At 43.5% G+C, this 14,369-nt stretch overlaps 1 long non-coding RNA gene across 1 annotated transcript in view; it reads left to right on the top strand.

Annotated features, from left to right (window-relative positions):
• Positions 1 to 14,369, top strand: part of LOC144762023 (uncharacterized) — a 306,670-nt gene that overhangs the window by 15,207 nt on the left and 277,094 nt on the right. The gene's annotated exons all lie outside the window — the stretch shown is intronic.

Genomic DNA, 14,369 nt, shown 5'->3' with positions numbered 1-14,369 from the left:
TTCATAGCGCTACTCCTCCTAATACAGGGTGTCTGAGCACTTAACATAACACACATATATTAAATAAAGACAGTGTTTCATACAAGTATTTAAATCTGTCTATAAGAAATTAGGGCTACAAAGTGTTCGAGTCACATATCACCATGCTGGGGCCCTATTACAGAAGTGACCCGCTGCCACAGCAGGTGTTTGTGCACGCTTTGTGTGCCACTGGTGCACTTTGGTATTACAGAAGATGCTGCGGATGCCTGTGCTGACCCCTCTGTAACACAGATAGCGCTGACGCACATGTAGCACCAGTGCTATGTAAAGAGGGCGTGCCCTCAATTACAAGGGGGTGTGGCCCCATGCAAATGAGGGAATATCTTTGCCACTGTGCCCGCACCGTATTATGGACGCCGGTGCAGAGGCAAATCCCTTTAGGAGGTGCATAGAATGTGCACCACAAAAGGTGGCACGCTTTCAGTGTGCCTCTGAAAGGGAGCCCTCACAAGGTATGACAGGGGGTCCCATAGACCCCCCACATATCCCCTAGCAGGCTGGTGTAGTCACTCACTGCACCCGTCTGAAAGGGGATCTCAAATCCCTCTTTAATGCCACCTGCAGAGAGAAACACAGATTAGCTTTTAAACAGCTGCTCTGTATTTCTCTTGAATGCACTACCTGGGTGCAGCACAAGTCTGCAGCTGCCCCAGGCAGCGCATTCTACATGATAGGGTGCACTTTTCCTGTTTACACCCGGAATACCTGCTTAAAGGTGCACCCCGACACAAACAGGAAAAGTGCTCCGTCCTTATCTAAAAATAGGGCCCCTCGTAGGCATTGCATGTTTATTGTGCTTGGTCTGGAGTAACACAGAGTCAGAATATACAGAGTAACTCAGCTGTCTGAACTAATTAAACATTATTACTACACAAAGGCACCTTTTTGTTTGAGGGATGGAAAATAACCAATGGGCCTCTGTAGTGTTGGCTTCCCAGCTTATTCCCTGCTGTCATCATTTGGAATGGTATTATTAATGATGACACATTAGAATGTTGGGATCTGAGCTCTAGTCATTTGGGAGCCTGGGACTGAGCTGGAAGGTGACAGCACCTGGTGGGATTTTACTTTACCTATTATATTAATATTTACGAATTATCACCTTGTACCATCTTACTCAATAAATACCATATTATTACAAGAACCTCCGTGGATCTGATCATCATTTACATTACTACAGCCTCATTAAGAGTGTCCCTCGCTGCAACAAAACAGCGATGAGACAGTTTTCACCTCACTCTCCTTGTGACATGATGGATGTGCTGTATGGAATGTAAGGCGCCCCTTGTTGTAAGGAAAGACAGATACGTCAGCAATCCTGACGTATCTGTCAGCTCAAAAGTCATGCATTGCTGGAGTTGTGTTGCGAGCATGATGCAACTCCAGCAATGTGCGGGGGAGGCCTATCCTTAATGCCCTGCGCCAGCTATGACTGCCATGAGGCAGGCGTAAGGTTTTGACACAATGGCGTCCTAGAAGTGGCGCAGTGAAATCCTATAGATTTCAATGCACCACTTCTACAGGGCTTTTATGCAGGGGAACACCCACCCTGCATACATTATACCTGGTGCAGGTATAATGTGGCACAGGGGTTTACAAAGTGACGCATCTGCCTGGATGCCTCGCTTTGTATATAGGGTGCAAAGGGGTGCATTCTTTACGCTGCCAAAAAGTGACACACCTTTGGCGTAAAAGTGTTGCAAGTGCCCCTAAATAATCCCCAATGTGTGTTCTATGCCAATGCATTAAAGTTTCGGTTGAACTGTTTGATGCTGGTTACTGTGGTATATTAGAAGGATTGTATTTTATGCAAGTAATAAAATGATGTATATTACAACATCATTAACCCACTGGGTTATCTACATGAAATACAAATCTGTGATCTACATGTTAAATATTGTTTTTGGCAGCTGGCAAATGTACCATCTTTTTGTGGTAAATCACATCTTCCAAGAGACAAAACTCGGACCTATCCAGCAATACAACAGTTTAATTTACATTTTTATTATCACCTGATAATTGCAGGTCACGTGAAGCACTCTGCGGGGTGTGGCTGCACCACTGTATGGTATTACAAAGAGAACTGCTCCTGGTCTTGGGGCCCAGCGTGACAGTACAACCCTAAAGCCGGCACTACTAATTACTTTTCTGAACAGTTGCAGACCACTTGGAAAGAAAGTCACAAACCCCCAGGGGTCCGCGGACCACAGTTTAAGAATCTCTGTTCTATATCCTTGACCTCCCTCCTAGCTATTACAGAATCATGAAATTACCTCCAGTAATTACCTTTAAATGTCCTATTGTATGCGGATAATGTTCTGATCTTAACCACACATAATATAAGGTTACAAAGGGGCCTTGATTACCTGTACGTCTATTCTCAACAACGTTTTCGGAAAATAAATGAAACTAAAAGTAAATGTATGGAACATTTTTGATGGTTTTTAAGACAAAAGCCCACTGAGAGAGTAAATATAAACTATTAAGAAATGTTTTTCACTTATAATGTGTCCTGTCACCAACACATCCTATGTGTAGAAGGGAAAGTAAAGTCTCCTGGTGCAGGTTTAAGGGGAATGTATAAGGTAAGGGGCAGGAAACATCTGAGGGACGTCCTAAAAGAATACATATACACCTATGCTCACATATGGGACTAAATGAATTACTATTAAAAAGCAATCATTCTTTAATTAAGTGGAAGGAATGTAGGCCCGGCCGAAATTATAATTTCGTTCTCAGAATTGGTGGTATTTGGGTAACTCTGCGTTAAGCTTGAAAGATGGAGTTCTTGCCAAATTCCACCAATTGGTGCACAGTGGAGTTATTCTGCTGTGTGCACCTCACAGGAACAATGTAAGGCTCGAAAAAGCACGCTTGCGAGTGTGAGCACGATATGCTGGCCCCATACGCGATTTTCAGTCACCACCGAGCCTTCAATGGTGGATATGAGCGGTTGAGGTCAGAACGGTCTGCCATCCGAATAGATTTGCTGCTGCTCAAGTTGATTTTCCACTCGAACTGCAGCATAATCAACTCAAATGGCCACGTGCTCTTGCGCAAAGCATGGTGCTGCTTACGCTACCAGTTCAAAACTCAGCAGGAGTAGTGCTAGCAGCATTTTTTCTGCCAATAGGTGGAATTGCACGGAAGTGCACAGAGATTTTCTGCAACTCAGCGGAATTCCGCGGAATGAAACTCTGTGAGTTCCGCTCACACCTAGCAATAGTGTGTCTATAATTTCATGAATTGTAGTCTGAAATTTGGAGTTGGTGTAAGAAAGTTAATATTCGGGTCTGAGTAGGTGCATCAGAGATTATGTCCTTAAAGCCCATGATCACTGCCTAGCATAGCCTCTCCGTGCAGACGCTTCATCTCAATTTGGGTGTTACTGTATCTTTGCTAAAGATCTCAGAGAGATCATATGGAGGTGTTATCTTTAAGAAGCTATACCGAATACTTTTTAAGTGTTTGCTAAACTAGAACTGGGGCACGTTCCTAAAAGAATTATTTTGTAAATAATTATATTGGCACTTGCAGGTTGAGGATTATTTAAGATGGACGGCTATAGCGCAAGTCAAAAAATTCTATGGTTACAGACACAAGAATATAGTTTGATTGTAGACAGACTGTTGTGTTTGCAAGGAAAAGCTAAAGACTTAACACTGATCCTGCTTTTTAGGTCTCGCCTACGCAGCGCGCATGTGCCGCATAGGCAAAAAGACCTTTTCCGATCGCCATGGCTTTTCAGCCAAACAGGTGCACGCGTTCCATTGCCTTCAATGGCAACGCGTGCACGTGAGGCGATTTAATTGCAGGAGCGAGCGCCGCCATATGGTAGCAATTATCGCTTCCGCAAGTAAACCAAGCAGGCCTCCCTCCTCACCCCTGCTTCTAGCACGCGCACTCAACTCCAGGGCTTGTTTTTATTTTAACTTTAAGCGCGTGTGCGGCCAATGCTTGTTTGGATAGTACTCAACCATCCTTCAGAATGCTAAATGACCAGGCAATGGGAAAGCTCTTACTAGATCTTCAAACAAATGGTTTGCCATTAGGGCAAATCATGGGGCGATATTATAGTGCAAGTGAAATCGATACGAATTGTTCATACTATAATTATTTTCTTTAGGAGCTTACTGGTGTTTTATTTACTTGTAAACAAAGACAATTTTAGAATTTTAAGAATTTTGTGCGTAGTTAATCATAGTATTGCATCACCTTTGCACCGATAAGTCAGCGCAGTGTGACGCAGAACCTAGTTTCAGATTTTCAAAGTCACCCTGCGCGTCTTAGTAAATCTGGTGTAAGAAAAGGCAGCACAAGTCACTGCCTTGTGATTCACTGCATGGTGGAAGCATTACATGGGTGCAGCATGGGTGTTCCCACGCATACACCCATGCATTCTAACATGTTCCCAGATTTACCAACACTGGCAGGCCTTGGAATGCATCAGATTTGTACACCTTCCCACCAGAGGCGCAACATGGAGAAATATCTTTATTTTTTATCGATGTTTACTCTTTCTAAGTGTGCTACAATCTGCAGCACACTTAGAAAGTGGAAATGCCTCTGAGGATTGTTTTTGTTCAGAAAGGTGCCATTCCTGCACAAACACAATCCTGCCTATGACGCAGACACCCTTTCACAATGGCAGTAAGGGGCTTTCTTTGGCACCAGGCAGCACATACTGCGCCAGCACAGGCAGAGAGCAGGAAGGCACCATATATTGATAAATAGGGCACGTTCCTGCCCTCTCCCTTTCAGGCAGTTCAGCAAGTTGTCTTGCTGCAAGGCATAAAAGTATGACTTATAAGCCCCTGAGTATCTTCATGATCACATTATTAGTGCACAAGAACTATAGTTTTTATATTTGTCATCAGTAACTGATTGGTACAAGGCGTGTCAGTCTTCAAAAGTGCTTTACATTTGTATTAATTGCTTCCTTGTAGTGATATTATTACTGCTTTTATGGTTTACAATTTTTTTTTATTGAATTTTGCAATTAGAACAATAGTGGCCACCTACATCTAGTGGCAGGTGGGGAGAATCATTATAGGGTTGTTTAGAAAAGAATAAGGTAAAGTGTAAGAGTGAATCGAGGGAAAGAAGAATAAGAGAAAAGTCTCAGAGAGCTAATGATGGCCAAGTGTTTAGGCAGCACAACTTGTCCTTCCTTTTCTGCATTTAAGTCTACTTCTGTGAGGTATGTCTATCTAATATTACTGCTTTTATGCATAACATGTTAACTACATTATTTTATATTATTGAGGTGTAAACCTTTTACCTGTTTGGGATGTTTTTATCAATCAAAATAATAAACCTTTTTACAACTTTGTCCCTGGGATTAGAAATTAAGATCATGGAAGCTGGGGGGAAAGGCAGGAAGTAGAAAGATGTAGCGGGTGGGTAAAGGGCAGAGTCAGGAGAAGGAGGGGCCAGCATATAACATGGCCATGTAACCAGGGGCATGTGGGTAAGGAACAGGTGACAAGAAATGATTTACTCAGGAGGAAGTCCATAGACTGGTTGCACAAAGTAGAGTTTACAGTTGTCACCTCCATACATATACTTTCACAGCAGTTGTGCAAAAAATGCACCAGGGAATCCCAAATGAAACACAACAATTGACAAATTCAGCAGACCCTATCCTAACTTTGTGGTTTAGGTTATCAGGAATCAACTGTATTCAAAGGAGATTTATGTGATTAAAGTCCCTCCATTTTTGATGATATTGTGTGCTGCCCAGAGATTTGGGAGGATATGGACTGGCTAGCCCAAATCTTCCAAATCTCTTTGCAATGACTGCTCCTCTATCTCTTTATGACCTAAAGCCTGGTTGTGATCATGAGATGGATATTTTCCCAACCAAACTCCGGGATACTGTGGCATTCAGCTTTGGAGAACAGTTGTACTCTGTGACTGCCCTTGGAGATTGGTTTTACTCTGGTATAAAGTCCTTGGAAACTGGTTTTACTCCTGTAGTCAGCCACTGGAGAGTGGCTGTACTCTGGTATTCAGCCCTTGGAGAATGGTGCACTCTGGTACGCTGCCCTGGGAGATCAGTTGTACTCTGGTATTCAGCCCCTGGAGACAATATGTACTCTTGTATTCAGCCTCTGGAGGCTGGTTGTACTCTGGTATATTGCAAACACAAGGAGATGATGAACACTGAAAATTTTCGGACACTCAGCTCCAGTCACAGATCTGGGTTGAATCCATCATCATTCTCTAGCTCATTTCGCCACCCCAGTCCAGACCCAGCTCTGTGCAAATCGGCATTGATTCTGTGCCTCATGGGAACAGTACTCTGGCATAGTGCCTGTTAGATCTGGGGGTCTCTAGTTGGCAGATGTAGGTACCAATGTCCAAATAGGGACCCTTGCTTCTAGTCAGGGTAAGGGGGATACACTCTTTGGATAACCCCTGCTCACCCCCATGACAGCTTGGCACGAGCTGACAGGCTTATCAAAGGCAATGTGTATAGTGTTTGTACCAACACTCACATTAACACAGTGAAAACACCACAAATGGACTCCACACCAGTTTAGAAAAATAAAGTATCTTTATCTAAATTACACGAGACCAAAATGACAAAAATCCAACATACACAGTTCAAGAATATGATTTTCAAAGAGTTCTAGGGTTTGCGCCAAAATAATCCACAGTTGCATTGGTTTTAGTCCAAAGTACCTGTAGATGCAACAAAAGTTCCTAGCGGCACTCCTGAGACCCTGGAGAGGTGATGCGAGAACCCAGCTGCACGCAGCGTGCATGTTGCAAAGAATCTGGTCTGTATGGAGAGCGATGCGATACCTTGTATGGATTCTGGGGTGCAGGTACTCCGGTAGAAGCGTCTCGCACACGCACGATGCGACTATCTATGGGATGGTGAAGATCATAAGTGCAGCGGCGATGCGCGGCGCAGCTTTGATCCTCTTCTGCTGCGGCTCCTCTATGCGATGGCGTTTGGACTCTGCGACGATGTTCGCAGTGACATGATGCGGTCCTCAAGCAAGCGGTGCGACGGTTCTCACAGCGACGACAGGCTCTGCGATGATATTCGCAGCAACAGGAATATTCCCGCACCCGGGTGATGTGCTCCGCAAGCGAACGATGCGTCAGTTCTTGCAGCGGCAACAGGCGCTGCGACGCTCTTTGCGGTGACGGTAATTTTCGCGCACTGTCGACGATGCGCACCGCAAGTGAGCGATGCGTGCAAATTATAGATCTTCTTCTTTTCTTCTTGTCCAGCTTCCCAAACAGCAGGCAACAACCTCCAGAGGCCCCACAAATGGATCAAGCACTTTAGGCAGGTCAGAACTCACACAGAAGAGTTCAGGGGGGAAGCTGGGGGTGAAGTCCTGTTGTACCTGGGACTTCTTAAAAGGAGGCCAGCTCTTCTCAGGCTCTTGGAGATCTCTTCAAGCAAAGGGACACAGCAACAGCAAACTCCGTTCTCTCTCCTTAGTAGAATAGCAACGGCAGGTCAGCCCACAAACACACAGCAGGACAGTCCTTCCTCTTCAGTCTTCCAGCTTTTCTCCTTGGCAGAGGTTCCTTCTTGATTTCAGGATGTTCTAAAATCTTGGGGTCTGGGTATCCCTTTTTATATCAATATTCTCTTTGTTCGCTGAAGGCATAGAGGCCTTGGCCTAGTCCAAACCAGTTCTGGTCAGTCCTGGAGCACTCGGTTTACATGACTCCTTCTTTCCTTTGAGAGAGAGAGGGGCAGGGTCGTCAGCTGCCCAGCAGGAGGTTGAGCCAGCATTGTGAAAGGCAGGCACAGTCCTATTCAGGCCCAGGTGCTATCCCCTCCAACCACACAAGATGCAGATGAAGCTATTCAGCCTAGGGCTGACTCACTCAGTCTCCTGGAGCCACCCCAGCCCCTGTCACTCACAAACCAGTCAATTCACAAACAAGCCAAGGCACACAGAAAGGTCAGACAAGAAAACAGCCACTTTCTAAAAGTGCTGTTTACAAACACAGGATTTAAAAAACATCCTTCCTAAAAGATGGGTTATTAAATTCTGAGTTCAGGGATACCAGACTTCAATTTTCTTTCTTGCTCCTATGGGAAGATATGCAGGTAAACATTATACACAGCATTCCCCATTCTAGCCTATGAGCAAGATAGCCTTTCAATAGTGAAAAACTAAATTGGCTGTATTTCACTATTAGAGCATGTCACCTACATTAGTACATGCTCTACCTTTCACATACACTGCACCCTGCCTTCCAGGGGGGTACCTTGGGCCTTCCATAGGGGTGTCCAATGTGAACAGAAAGGGAAGGGTCAGGTCAGCATGGCAGTTAGCAACTGCACACAGGCACTGCAGTGACATGTATGAGACACCATTTTAGGGCTACTCATGTGGGTGGCACAATCAGTGCTCCAGGCCCACTAGTAGCATTTGAATCACTAGCCCTGGCACACTCAGTGCACTTTACTAGGGACTTACAGGAGGTAGAGGCAAAAAGTCAGGGGAAACCACGCCAAAGATGCCAGGTCTAACAGTGCCCTTGAAGGCTGGTTGCACTCTGGTATGCAGCCCCTGAAGGCTGGTTGTACTCTGGTATGCAGCCCCTGGAGGCTGGCTGTACTCTGGTATGCAGCTCCTGGAGGCTGATTGTACTCTGGTATAGTGCCCTTGAAGGCTGCTTGTACTCTGGAATGCAGCCCCTGGAGGCTGGATGTACTCTGGTATAGTGCCCTTGAAGGCTGGTTGTACCCTGGTATTCAGCCCCTGGAGTCTGGTTGTTCTCTGGTATAGTGCCAATAAAAGGCTGGTTGTACCCTGGTATTCAGCCCCTGGCGTCTGGTTGTTCTCTGGTATAGTACCCTTGAAGGCTGGTTGTTCCCTGGTGTTCAGCCCCTGGAGTTTGGTTGTTCTCTGGTATAGTGCCCTTGAAGGCTGGTTTTAATCTGGAATGCAGCCTCTGGAGGCTGATTGTACTCTGGTATAGTGCCCTTGTTGTGAACGTATCTAGGACCCTATTTAAATATTCCCGATTTATGCCCTTATGTGGTTATAACAAATCATACCCTTATAAAGGCATAGGAATCATATCCATATTTAGTCATAGCCAATGCAGTCCAAATACGGCAAGGCTACTCCCATAGACTCCTAGAAAGTACAACGCGTTCTTTAAACAAACCAAGCCTCCAGCAGCCCGGGAATTCCCCCTGCTTCTGTTTTGATTTGTCCAAGAACTCCTGGAGTCCTAAAAGAACTGCGACTTCTTAGTGACGTCTTATGTCCAACCTTACGTCAAACTCGGCACCTTCCAGGTATAAATATACCAGCATCTGCCTTAGCAGACACACGGTGGTTTGGAGCAGATCGGCTATCTACTTACCCGAAGCCCAGTTGTAACGAGAGCCGAAGGAAGCCGACCCTCCCATTGACGCACTGAGAGAGACGCTGTCTTTTCTCCTGCCGAGAAATCCAGCTCCAGTGTTTCCAGTCACCCTTGCGGGTTACTGGGAGATCGAGTCCTGAGAAAGAGATACAAGACCTCCTTCATTCTATAACCAAGGTACGGAGCTGATTAGATCCTTAGATAATTCTTGATTCAGATTCATGGCAAAAACTATCTTAACTTAAACTGCAGCTCACTTACTCCTTCCCACGTACTAGGCTTAGGTTAGGTACACCGGGGTAGGCGTATCTTAGAAGCACCAGTTGAGTACGTTTAGTCAATGATTTTATGTATGTATATATTTTATCCGTTTTAAGTATATTATGGCTTAGAAACCATATAAATGCTTTTACAGTATTATTTCATAATACTCCTTTTACTGTACGCACTTTACTTTATGACAAGTATTGCAATTGTGGCAATTCACTTCTCTTGCATGAGAAAGAAGACTGCTCAATAAATAACCACTTTTATTGGAAACACCCATCTCTCTATTTCTCTGTACTCTTGGTGAAACTAAGTATGCACGATTGCCTGAGTGAAATAGTTATCTATTGTTTCCGCCACTCTGAAGATACACTCCTTATTCTGGAGGGAGCAAAGTTGTCATGATTATGCGGTTGTCAGAAACTAATCCCTTCTTGTCTATTCAGGGAAGTTAACACCTCCTTGTTTACTCGAGAAAGTTTCTAGTGACCTCTGAGCTAGCTGGCATTCATAATTAAGTCTAACATATTCAATAGAGACCTAGTCGACCTCAGTCCTACGTCTAAACTATCGTTTATGTTATTCCAATGCGCAGAGCCTATTGGGAATATAGGAACTACACTACATAGCGCCCAACGTTTGGTAAGGCGATAATTGAATGCTAAATACTAGAGTAACTCAGTCGTGCTTTTCACACAGACCCCTTTTTCCCGTAAAAACTCCAATAGACGTCTGGAGTGGGTTATAACAAATCATACCCTTATAAAGGCATAGGAATCATATCCATATTTAGTCATAGCCAATGCAGTCCAAATACGGCAAGGCTACTCCCATAGACTCCTAGAAAGTACAACGCGTTCTTTAAACAAACCAAGCCTCCAGCAGCCCGGGAATTCCCCCTGCTTCTGTTTTGATTTGTCCAAGAACTCCTGGAGTCCTAAAAGAACTGCGACTTCTTAGTGACGTCTTATGTCCAACCTTACGTCAAACTCGGCACCTTCCAGGTATAAATATACCAGCATCTGCCTTAGCAGACACACGGTGGTTTGGAGCAGATCGGCTATCTACTTACCCAAAGCCCAGTTGTAACGAGAGCCGAAGGAAGCCGACCCTCCCATTGACGCACTGAGAGAGACGCTGTCTTTTCTCCTGCCGAGAAATCCAGCTCCAGTGTTTCCAGTCACCCTTGCGGGTTACTGGGAGATCGAGTCCTGAGAAAGAGATACAAGACCTCCTTCATTCTATAACCAAGGTACGGAGCTGATTAGATCCTTAGATAATTCTTGATTCAGATTCATGGCAAAAACTATCTTAACTTAAACTGCAGCTCACTTACTCCTTCCCACGTACTAGGCTTAGGTTAGGTACACCGGGGTAGGCGTATCTTAAAAGCACCAGTTGAGTACGTTTAGTCAATGATTTTATGTATGTATATATTTTATCCGTTTTAAGTATATTATGGCTTAGAAACCATATAAATGCTTTTACAGTATTATTTCATAATACTCCTTTTATTGTACGCACTTTACTTTATGACAAGTATTGCAATTGTGGCAATTCACTTCTCTTGCATGAGAAAGAAGACTGCTCAATAAATAACCACTTTTATTGAAAACACCCGTCTCTCTATTTCTCTGTACTCTTGGTGAAACTAAGTATGCACGATTGCCTGAGTGAAATAGTTATCTATTGTTTCCGCCACTCTGAAGATACACTCCTTATTCTGGAGGGAGCAAAGTTGTCATGTTTATGCGGTTGTCAGAAACTAATCCCTTCTTGTCTATTCAGGGAAGTTAACACCTCCTTGTTTACTCGAGAAAGTTTCTAGTGACCTCTGAGCTAGCTGGCATTCATAATTAAGTCTAACATATTCAATAGAGACCTAGTCGACCTCAGTCCTACGTCTAAACTATCGTTTATGTTATTCCAATGCGCAGAGCCTATTGGGAATATAGGAACTACACTACATAGCGCCCAACGTTTGGTATGGCGATAATTGAATGCTAAATACTAGAGTAACTCAGTCGTGCTTTTCACACAGACCCCTTTTTCCCGTAAAAACTCCAATAGACGTCTGGAGTGGGTGAAAGGTTAATATCCGCCAAAACTTAGTAGGATGAGAATCCTATGTATTAGTTTTTGGTTTAGTCAACGTTGAAGGATACAGTGTTCCAAAATATTGTGCACCTAATCTTTGTTTCCTTGAAACTTGGTCTGCAACAAAAAAACTTTCTGTCAGAAAAATGTCGGATAATGATGAAGAAAGAGAGAGAGAGCTAAATTAGCAGCTCAACTCTTAGCGGAAGACACAAGTCTCCAAAATGATGACCAGAATGCTATAATCATCCCAGTCAATATAAGAAAAAATATAACTATGAAACTTATAAAAAAATGGAGTATCATCAAGAGGTGGTACAGTCATATTTGTGGTAGAGGCCCATGAATATCGGCAAACAGAGGTATTCTATTCCAGGAGACACTTTCCAGCAGCACATGCTGTGACACGCGAGTTTCACTACTACAAAATAGAAGAATCTCCAGAGGAATACGCCCCTTTCGAGGACGTTGAAATTCCACTAACATACCAAGAGCACCAGCTCTGGTTTAATGGCGTCCTAAAACATCAAAATCACATCACCAGGCTCGGTCCACTAGGTAGACCAGGAGCCACATGGCCAGTTCTAGCCGGCTATCCACCACATTCCGATATCGAAAAAATGTCAGACCTTGAACTTTTAGTTAAACTAAAAGAATTAACAAAAGCATATAGAGAATTAGTTCAATTGACAATTGACGGTACAACTTGCCGCCAGAAATTGAAAGAAACAGATATAGCAGAACAACCTTTTGAACTTGCCAGAATAATTGAAAAATCCTATGAAGAGCTAGGTAGAGATAGTTTGGGTGGGAAACCACTAAAACCGCAACTAACTGAAAATCCTGAAAAAACTTTATCAAGAATAATCTCAATACTTCAAAAAAGAAGTGGGAAGGTAATAAACAAACCACTCCCAGAGAAAAACAATTTCAGTCCAGAGGAAGGTCTCCTCAACGGAGAGATAGATCTCCAGAACAGGGGGCACGTCTCCACAACGGGAGCCCTCTGAGAAAAGATACAACCTTAGAGATAGGGATAAATTGAGAAAACCTGACAGATATCAAGATATTGATACACGTCCCTCTCGATCTTTTCAGACTTCCTCACAGAAATCGGAAAGAAGAGGATGGTCAGAACACAAGGAAGAGACCGTCAAGTCCAAAGACAAGGAACCTGCTCATCAAAGTAAAAAATTACAATTTCCCAAAAAGAAGGTAGCTAGTATTAAAATAAAACATGCCGAGGATTCTGAGGACACAACTGAAAAATGAAGAATGGGCCCAGACAATGCTGGACAGCGCAGCAGAAGTGACCATAGCTCTCAAGATCCTGATGAATCTTCTGGAGACAGTGGACACGAATCAATACATTCAGGTGGAAACTGCAGACACCAGAGTTAGCGTGCCTCATAAAATATACGAAATAACATTACGTATAGAAGGGGACAAAACTAGGAAAATAAGAGGTCTCTTTTGGGAGAACCTATCTAAAGGCTATGATATCCGTCTGCCAGAGAAAGACTGGCCACCAGAGTTTGTCAGGGAGTGCCCACATGGTGAAGAAATGATTATGCCTGCCTTCTCAAATCACATTCCAATTCATAAAAAATACACATATGCTAGAAAATGGGCAGTGGCCCAAGCCCCTGCATTATATAAAAATCATGTAGGATGGGAGGAGGAGTCTCCTCACCATAAAATTCAGTTAAAAAATCAACCTACTGCACAAAGGCAGTATATTGTTAAGCAAGAAGCTAAAAAACAAGTCAGGGAGATCTTAGATCAACTTGAACATCAGGGGGTGATTGAAACATGCCCCTCACAAATGAACAATCCTTTGTTTCCTGTCTCCAAGCCAGACGATTCATATCGTCTAGTTTTGGACTGCAGACATCTAAACTCATGCTGCAAAACATTTGCAGTACAAAACTCACAACAGTGCAGCACTAAAGAATAATATCGTGCGCAAAAAATATAAAACAACATTAGATATCTCAAATGGTTTCTTCTGTCAAAACATAGCACCAGAAAGCAGGTATATGACCGCTTTCTCCTGTATGGGTGCTCAAAAGCAATTTTGTCGTCTCCCTCAGGGATTCAAGAACAGCCCAGGATTATTTTCAGCAAGGGTAACAGAGTTACTACAAATGTATGATGATGAGGCATTATCCTATGTCGATGACATCTATCTTACAGATGATTACCTGGAGACACACTTGAAAAGAGTGAACACCATTATACTTGGGTTCACAGCTGAAGGGTACAAATTCAACTTTAAAAAGTCACGAATTGCCCACCCAACAGTCCTATTTTTAGGATATGAATTATCAAGTGAAGGCAAAAGCCTAGCAGACAACTTCTTAGAGAAGTGTGCAGTACTCCAAGCTCCAAAAATGCTGAAGAACTTACAATCAATTCTAGGTTTCCTGAATTTCGGAAGAACATGCATTCTAACTTATGCAGAGAGGGTTAAACCCCTCTAGGAGTTAATAAAACCTGATTTCCAACCAATTAATTAGACTCAGAAACACACAGAAATTTTAAGATCATTACAAACAGATATGTTAACTAAAACAAAACTGCAAACACGCGCAAACGAACGC

The sequence above is a fragment of the Lissotriton helveticus genome, chromosome 6 (genome assembly GCF_964261635.1).
Source record: "Lissotriton helveticus chromosome 6, aLisHel1.1, whole genome shotgun sequence".
Lineage (NCBI taxonomy): Eukaryota > Metazoa > Chordata > Amphibia > Caudata > Salamandridae > Lissotriton > Lissotriton helveticus.
The sequence above is the reverse complement of the archived record's forward strand: the minus strand, read 5'-3'. Positions and strand labels throughout refer to the sequence as shown.